This window comes from Geospiza fortis, unplaced genomic scaffold (assembly GCF_000277835.1).
Source record: "Geospiza fortis unplaced genomic scaffold, GeoFor_1.0 scaffold112, whole genome shotgun sequence".
NCBI classification, from domain to species: Eukaryota; Metazoa; Chordata; class Aves; order Passeriformes; family Thraupidae; genus Geospiza; species Geospiza fortis.
In genome coordinates this window covers 21,415,295-21,424,387 of record NW_005054298.1, presented here as the reverse complement: position 1 = coordinate 21,424,387, position 9,093 = coordinate 21,415,295, and the positions used below count along the sequence as shown (strand labels likewise).

General features: G+C 37.9%; 1 protein-coding gene across 2 annotated transcripts in view; it reads left to right on the top strand.

The window, feature by feature from the left end:
• Nucleotides 1–2,148: 2,148 nt before the first annotated feature.
• The window catches only part of SESTD1 (SEC14 and spectrin domain containing 1), a 47,980-nt gene continuing 41,035 nt past the window's right edge, over nt 2,149–9,093 (top strand). The window contains exons 1-2 of one of the 2 annotated variants that reach the window (XM_031055918.1): nt 2,149–2,593; nt 3,236–3,338. The gene's annotated coding sequence lies outside the window, so the exon portion shown is untranslated. The remainder of the gene's footprint in view (nt 2,594–3,235; nt 3,339–9,093) is intronic. The other variant, XM_005415892.2, reaches the window with a different exon arrangement.

The following is a 9,093-nucleotide window of genomic DNA, read 5'->3' as shown; positions in this document are numbered from 1 at the left end:
CGTCCGGCGGGCTGGGGACGAGTCACGGCCGTGTCACTGCCGCGGCGTCGGGCGCTCCTGGGTTTCTGGAAGCGCTGCCTGCTCGGGAAGCTGATTCACTGCTGAAGACGTGGTTGCTCATAGCTGTGGTTACCCATTCTTTGATTTTTTCACACGTCTATTGTGCAGCAGTTTTGTCCTCTCCCCCATAATTGCAGTGTCCTTTGCTACCCCCTAACAGAGCTTTTTAGCCAGGCAATTTTACGAAGGAGCTGTACTAAAGCACTGTTTTTGTTAAAGAATTTAAACGAGTGTATGGAAGCAAGAGTGGAAACAATTAGGGGACAGTGGTTCTTTATTTTTTTGACTTTTGGTAAGTTTTATAATGAGCACAATTGATGAGGTTTTTGTGGATATGTATTAGTAGATGCTTTTGTCTGTTGCTCTCTCGTCTTTCTGCATCCCAAAGGAAATATTGGTCCTCTCCATTTTTAGTATTGCAGTGTCTGCACTGTCCTCACAATTGGATCTTGATTTTGTTCATGCATTAAAATTCGCTGTGATGAGGAAGTACTGGGTTTTTCCCCCTTTTCTCCCTTCCGTGACATCGCCTGCTAAGATTCAGTGTTTAGTAAATAATGAATACTGTTACTACTTTATAGGATTACTGGTAGTTATTAATTACTGTGTTAATAAGGGTTCCCCTTTATCTGAATACGAGCATTTATAGTCCTAATGCCATTGTCTGTACCGAGCAGAAACTGAAGAGAGAAAAGGGGGAAGGTGGACTACAGAATAGAGCTGAAGCTTGCTCAGAGAGGCCTACGGCTTGCTGAGGTGCTGGTCATGCCTTGCTCTTTCAGGAGAAAAGCAGCGAGGCAGAGCACTGGAACAGGTTCCTCAGGGAGATTGTGGAGTCTTCCTCTCTGGAGACATCAAACCCCCTGCCTGGGCTGGGTCAGCACCAGCAGTTACCCAGGAATGTGTCCAAATGGGGTTCCATTAGAACCATTCAAATAGATGATCTCCAGAGGTCCCTTCCAATCTTAATAATCCCGTGATTCTGTGAAAATCTTTCACCAAAACTAAGAGTAATTACAATGTGGTATTAGGGGTGGATTTTCGGATTTTGCACATTTCTTTATGTCATTGATTGATGCTTGAGGAGCGCTGTAAAATCATCCCAGCTGACTGCTTTTCCTGGAGTAGTTTACTAAGAGATGATATGTTGTTTGAAGTTTAATTGATCAGTAACATCAGTTTTCCTAGAAGTACAATTTAAAATAATGAAATATACGTATTTTTAAATTTGTAGGCTGTAATTTTTAATTGGCTATGGATTCAAATTTCTCAGTTAAGCTTATGTAAACAAGGGAAATTCACATAGTTCTGTCATTTTCTGTCAACAAAATAAAGGAGTCAGGTGAATTTCAGCTCAGTTTCAGTTGGCTGTTGCTTGAGAGTGCTAGTAGGAAGGGAAACCAGAGGAATTTCTGTAAGAACTTTAACACAGTGCTACCTAACTGTCAGGAATCTTTAGGAATAGATTATAAAGAGGAACATCTTTATTCCCCAGTGATGATGGGTGGGGAAATACAGAACACCTTCAATAGGCAGCTTCTGATAAAGTAGGCAGAGCCTACCCTGGAAATGATGTTGCAGGATTTCCAATGTGAATGTACTTAAGCTGTCTCAAGGACTTGCTGTTTGTATTTTTGTTCTCAATCTATAGGTGTGTCCTCTTGCCTTCTCTCCCGTCTTTTTGAGGCTGACTAGAAAACTTCCATTAATAGAAGGGCGTTTTTAATTTAAAATTTACTGTGAGTTAGATTACTGTAATAGCTGATCTATCAGAATTACTGTAAAACCAGTGAAGTGTGTTTGTTATCTTGACTTTGCCTTTTACACAGTATGCACTAATTTGAACTTCTGCGGTTTTGTTGTTGGGTTTCATTTCATGGGTGGAATTTGTTCAAGTTACAAGGTTACAACATGTTACAAGTTACATCTTACAACATTTGCTGAGGTTTAACTTTTGATGCTTATATGTTAATTCCTCATCTTCTAATACAAAGAGAGACTATTTATATTTTCTTACTCAAGTTATACTTTGCCTTTTAAAATTTTATAGCAGTGAGTACCTTTGTAGAAATACATTCTTCCTCTTCACAAAGCATCTACTAACACTGTTGTATTTTCAATTTAGCCTAAAACTTCGTGTAGGTTACCTCTGATTGAAAGCATACCACAGGGATTCTGGTTCTTGTTACTTTCCCACTGCTTCCGGTGCTGCCTCAGGAGCATTGCCTGCTAACTATAAACAATGTTGATGTCTACCATATGTTTTGGTAGAAAGTGCAGGATTCCTGCTGTCCCACTAAACTCAAATGCCTAGCTTACTAGTATTTGTGAATATACAACAGAAATGTTGACTCCCCTATCATATAGCTCTGTAAGAAACTCTTGTTTTCAATCTCCAAGGAAATAAAGTTTTAGACTGAGTAGCAAAATCAAAAAATATGGTCAAATACTTTTTCATTTAAATTTACAGAACCTGGGATCTGGAGCTCAAACTTGTAACCCTAGCAGAGAGTTTTGCATTCCAGTACCAATGGTAAGTAAGATAGGTCTCTTCCAAAAATAAATCTTTATAATTTTCATGCATTATATTTGGTTCTTATGAAGCTTTGATACTGATGAATATACTGCCTAGAACATCTTTGCAGCTGGTTTTGTAGAAACTTACTTAGGCTTTAACTCATGCCTTCTTTAATTTACCTGCTTTACTTTGTTTTCATTTTGTGGCTTCTAAAAAGTATTTAAAAGGTACTATAACATAAACAAAACTGATATTAAAGTTAAATTACATTGTTTGGCTGTGCAGCTCTCAGTGCGTGTGTCTCACAAGGGGAGGAGTGGCTCGGATGTGTTAGAGGGTGTTTAAGAATAAGACTGGAGATAAGTGAATTCTACTTTTAAGAGGGTTCTCTAGTAGTGGATGAGAGTAAGGAAAGAAGTTTTAATAGTATCAAGGTAATTGCTGCTCTGATGGTGTTGATAAGCTTGTGCTGGAAGATAAATGAGAGACTTGGGAGCCTTGATTGAGCAAGTAGAAAAATGTGTTGGCAAAGCTTTTTGCTCTTCAGACTAAATAAGAGTGAGAGATTTTTGAAGTGAGGGTAACCTTACAGCAGATGCTAAACTCAACAAGGAAGCAAGTGAAAATCAATCTGGAGTGTTGTTTTCCTGTTTCCAGGTGAGAAGATGAACTGCTGCATTTTGGACAAGCTGAAGTTTGGAATGCTGGGACGTAAAGAACCCATTAAGAAGGAAATTGCAGTAGTTGAGAGGAGATGAAGGTATGACTTAGGGCTTTGCAGAAACAATAATTCAAGGGAGATAGATGTAGTAAGTACGTGAGAATTCAGAGCCAAGATCACTTCCTGTGATGTTGGCAGAGTTGTATTTGAGATGTGTTCTTAGTGAGGTATCATGAAGGATAAGCGTTGACTGAACCAAGTAAGGCCAAAGCAAAAATGTGTTCCAAGAATAAGATAAATGGGTTTGATGTTAGCTTGATGTTTTTGTCACTAAACGATATCTATGGCTGAACTTGAGACCTCAATGCAGGTTGTCTGCTTTCTTTCTGATGGTGTTCTGTTTGCTAATTCTTTCATTTTGCGTTCTCATTTATAATAGTATCATTGGAAAATGTATGAGTGTTGCATCTATGCAGGATGTTGCAGGCAGCAGCTTAGAGATCTTGATTTTATTTTCTCTGAAGCATGTGACCATTTATGTATTGATTTATTGATTTATTTGTTGGTAGTGGAAGGCTACATGTTTTATTTTGAGGGGGTAGGACAGAGGGAGAGGTGGTGTGATTACTGCAGGTGGTTGCTATGGCTGATTTAATTTGTGATTTGCAGTTGAAATGTTCAGAATTTTTAATCTGAGTGCAGAATTTTTAGTCTGAGTACAAAAACTGAAGACATCCATGAAAGTTAAGATTTATTTCTCCTGTACCCACTAATTTAAGGACATCTTAGATAATTATTTTTGCTTGGTAGAGCAGTGAATTAATGGATTTCTGAAATATGCGAATAAGGTATTTATTTACCAGATCTGGAATAATTCATTCTCTTGTACTTTCATGTTTGGTCAACATTAGCAAAATTTTCAAGTTATTTATTTCTTATTGAAGGGATTTTTATTATTACCCATATTGTGAATACTTTGTGTATTGTGCAGTGAGAACACAACAGTAATTTTTAATTTCTTTTTTTTTTTAAGGCAGAGGAAATTGTTCAGGGGGTTTCAAGGTCTGCACAAAAGAATATTTTTGAGCTGGCAACTTTTAGGTCAGGTAGCAAGCTCAGATCTTTAAGGATTTGTAAACACTTTTTATTAGCCCCTTCTTCATTGTCATCTTGTTTTGGTCAGTTTCCTCCACTCCAAAAGAAAGACTGCTTTTGTGTCTGCTGCACAAGATGGCTTTCAGTGTAGGGGAGCATTTTGTTTGCTTCCACTCAGTAGAGTGTCACTATGCTGAGCTGGGAATTGAGTCCTGGGGCCCTAAGCCACATGCAATTGTAACCAAGCCAAATATGTGTATTGTTATGAAGTGGTAGATTGTTTTCTTATATAAGTGTTGCAAAAAGAACAAGAAGTTCTAATCTTGCACCCCAGAGGAAAGTGCTTTTCATTTGTCCAGACTGCCAGCAGTTGCACTCATCAGTACAGCTGTTTGTCTTTTGACTTTGTCTTTTGACTTGGCTGCCCGTGGCCTGGATTGTCCAGTCTCATTCCACCCACTGTCCTAGTTCATTTTATGAACTACTGAAGGCATAGGAGCTTTCCAATCTTTCATCACAAACTGGTTTTGGACAGTTCCTTAAAGAGCTGGTGATAAGGTATTTATTTTTCCAAGCACTTGTGACTTGTATGTTGGTTTTGTTTTGTTTGTTGGGATGGTTTTGTGTTTGTTTTTTAAGAAGAGGGAGCTAGGAGAGGACTATGTGGTTTTATTTTACTATCTGTAGGTTATTTTTCTTCCCCCTAACCTCATGAAGTATTTCTGTGGTAGAAGTTGCAATCCATGTGATTCTGTACTATTCCCATGTGACTTCTGACTAAGGAAAATTTTAAGACCTAAAAATCAGAACTTTCTTTTAATGAGTTTTAGCACAGTGTAGTGAGGAAGAGAAAATGTCTTGGCTATGCTTTGAACATAGCATTTCAATTGACATATTGCTATGTAGAAAGTGGTGGAAGAAGCAGCCTCTCAACTTGCATCATTTTCTGTATTCTGTGGTTTCTTGGCAGTGTTAAGTGAGATGGGACTGTACCAGATGATGCAGCTTCTGCTGCTTTGGCTGCCTGTTGTAAGGGAAGAAGGGTATGAAGTAGATGGGTCTCCTGATGCTGGTGGGCAAGCTGTAGGGTTCTTCAGGAAGGTAAATGGTGTCTCTCACTGTATGTGAGAGAGTGGCAAAATGTGGCAGGAATGTTGCACAAAAGGGAATATAGAGAAGCATCCAAAACCTGTGGCTTATTTTCTCTACTATTCTAGGTTAAAGAGGCCTGAAAACTGCTATAACTTAGCATAGGCCATGTGTGTGGCTTGGACTGAGGCTGGAAAGGGTAGAAAACTCTAGCAAGCTGACACCTTTGATGTCTCATGGTGCAGCATTGTTATGAATGTGTGCATGTGTTCCTTTGGGTTGGGCAAGTTTGCTCTCTGAGCATGGCCAGCGAGTCCAAGGAGTGCTGTTCTGTGAGAGCAGAAGTGCCCATTGCTGCACAGGACCCTGTGGCTGGCCCTGTTCTATGGAGAGACTGAGGTGTTGGTATTGTCTCACAGCTGTACATGCAGGTGTTATTGTGCATCCTGAGTTACATTGTTTCTGTGCTTGGTACTCTTCATTTTTACCCCCTCTGGCACTTGCTTGAAGTCTGAGGAAAAGCTCTGCCTTTGTGTGAAATGAATAGCTGACTGTGATCAAAGTTAGAACTCAGACACACAATGACTTTTTCTTCTCAGATGGCGTAACCTCTTACTCACCTGTTCTCCATTTGCTGGTTTGCTATTCATTACATTGCTCATTGCTTCCTTTTGTTGCTTGTCTTTTTATTTCACTTTTCACAGAATGTTGAGGGATTGAAAAAGGGGGGGAAATGAATATGGAAGATGGGATAAATAGAGGAAGTAGTGAACAGACAGTTCTTTTGAATTCTATTACTAACTCTAGTTAGAAGACAAGATTTGAACCTTCAGATGAAAATGGAGTGGAATTGGAATTTTTCCAAGCTTAAATTTGTTGTGGCTGTGACAATGTGCTTTTGAATCATGGTCTAGCATGCTGTTTACCTCAGCTTTAACCCAAGTCAGAGCACATTTTCAGTGTGTACTTTGAACTGCCATGGCAAGTTGCTGAGTTAGGGTACTAATAGTACATGTGTAATGGAAAGGGCATTGAGTGGTTGCATGTTGCTTTAGAGTTAAAGCAGCTTACATACTTGTGAAATCAGTCTGTGCTTTTTTTATTTTCTGACTTCTTTAGTGTGAATTAGCAGGTTAAATAAGATCAGGAATATTTTTTTTGTGTACAACTTCAGACATAGTATAAAACTTCTGTGCGTTTTTCTGGATGGTTTTTACCGATAGTAAAAAAATAAAAAATGCGAAGTGGTTGAAAAAGCAAAAAATTTGATATTCCTTAAATATCTGAAGTGACCTTTTCTCCTGAGGGCTCTAATGTTAAATATTTATTAGTGCTGCTCATAATATCTTAGAGTAAAATCCAAACACTGCATTTGCATATGTGAGCTGATGTTCCTCTGTCAGGTTTTATTGTTATTTTGCAACTGTCCAGCTGAATAGCTGAGGTCCAGGTGCTTTTTAATTGAAAACAGCATTAACTAATAAATATTTACAGCCTTTTTCTATTTTGGGGGCAGGTTTATGCTTCTCACATTACCCTGGGGCATCAGCCCTGGAGACACCTTCGTTTGTAGTCTCTCTTTGTACAACTTTGCTGTGGGAGAGATGACATCCTTTAATGTAGCTTTAAAGGAAGGTGAAATAATAATCTACATAGATAATCGTGATACTCAGCTTTCTCCCTGTCTTTTACATGTGGATTTTATTTCTGTGTGGAACAGATGAACTAGTTTTAAGCTGATTCAGGGAAAAAGAGGGTAATGGTTTGTGGGTTCAAGTTAGTGTCTGAAAAAGCCTGTGTGCTGGCTTCAGAGAATGAAGATGTTAATTTTGAAGGTCTCCAATTCAAAAGTTGATCTAAAAGAATAGGTGTTTTCATTCTACATGATTTGAGGCTTTTTTCCTTTGGTATTTCAGAATGTCTATTGTTATTTGTGCTATTGTTTGTGCCTGGACTTGCAAGCTGCTACAGTTTTGAACCTAGCTGCCCATCTGCTCCTTGGTTATTTATAGGCAGATTTGTGGAGCTCCTTCTAATCCCTCAAGTCTTCAAAAACATTAATGAATTAAACATCACAATACTCTTGTAAAAAGAGAATTAAATGAAGAAACTGAATGGAGACTAAAAGAGGATAAATTACTTGCTGAAAGCCATATGTATATTTCATAGCAGAACAGAGAATAGAAACCAGATTCTTTTTTTCTTACTTGTAGTCCTGTGCTTAAGAGACCAGCTACATGCTCTTGTGAGATACATGCTAAAGGAGTGAAGAAAGAACATGTTCTTTGAATCTTATAACAGATGCTCATGTGCAGACCAACCCATCTCAAGACCTTGCACCATATATTGAGAGTATTAAAGGTTTCAGGTCTAACAGACATGAATAAACATGTTAATATTAATTCTCATTAAGCCTGAATTTGTTTTGATTGTTAATGTTTTAGAACAGTGGTTTCTGCTGGGTTGCCTGGAACGAAAACACCTGTTACCTGCAAGAGAGCTTCTCTCTGGCATCTTAGTTCTATTTATGCGGTCAACCTGTCCCTCTTCCCTGTCCTTAATAGACTTTTACAATGACTTTAAACAGTGTCTGGACATTGGTTCTTATTTAATTTTTTAATTCAATGGCAGTGAAGAGGGATAGCACAAAATGCAGGCAAGACTTTGCATTCATCAGAAATTTTGCGCTTTGGTGAATTACACATAGTATTTATTGGGTGTGACTTCTTTTGATTTTTGGCTGGGTTTTTTTTTTTTTTGGTTGGGGTTTTTTTTGGTATTTTTTTTGTTGTGGGGCATTGTTTATTTTTGTTTAGTTTTTGTTGTTGGAAGAACTTCCAAAATTTTAGATGTGTGGAGTAAAACATTGTAATTTGCAGTCGTTCCAAAGTCTAGAAATGATGGAGGATACAGCCTACTAAATTGTGATTTGATTTCACATTGGAGTGCAGCCTGAAATATTGTTTTGCAACTTTTACCTGTCCTGTAATTTTTTTGAGCTATTTGTTTACTATTTCCCATTCTCTCCTTCATGTATACATGTTTCGTGTTTGTAAGAGAATTTTCTGCCCGAATAGTATTAGTTTCTGCTTGTCAAGGGGATTGGAAGAGTCTTCTATTTCACTGGAATGCCTTGCAAAGATTTAGGTTTTAAATACAAATATTATTCGAGTTTATAGTGTTGCCACCTTCTTGTGGAAATCATCAAAAGAATGAATACATTGTTGGGAGACAGACATTGCTATGTTGGTTTAATAACCTGGAAGCCTATGTCATTTTAAACAAGGTCAGTGAGGTTCTTCAAAGTGTATTGAATGTGTCCAGGAAATATGTTAAGTAAAAGAATTACAAGTTCTATAGTTTGCTATATGGTATTTTATGGTATGATGGCAAAGTAGGTTCTAGGTAGGCACACAGCACTCTACATTGTGCCTGAAATTCACCAAACAAAAGTAACCTCTTTATTTGTTTAACATCTGTAGAATTTCAGCATATAAAAGTTATGTCTTTTGATTTGGAAGTGATAAAATGCATCTTCCTGAAGTATTTCACTTTCCTCCTGTGAAATCTGTTCTCTTCAGTGCTTTTGTTTTTCTTCAGTAGCTTTTCTGTGTTTAATGAAACCAAATGGGTTTTTTATTGATGAATAGACACTGAATCTGTTTCTTTC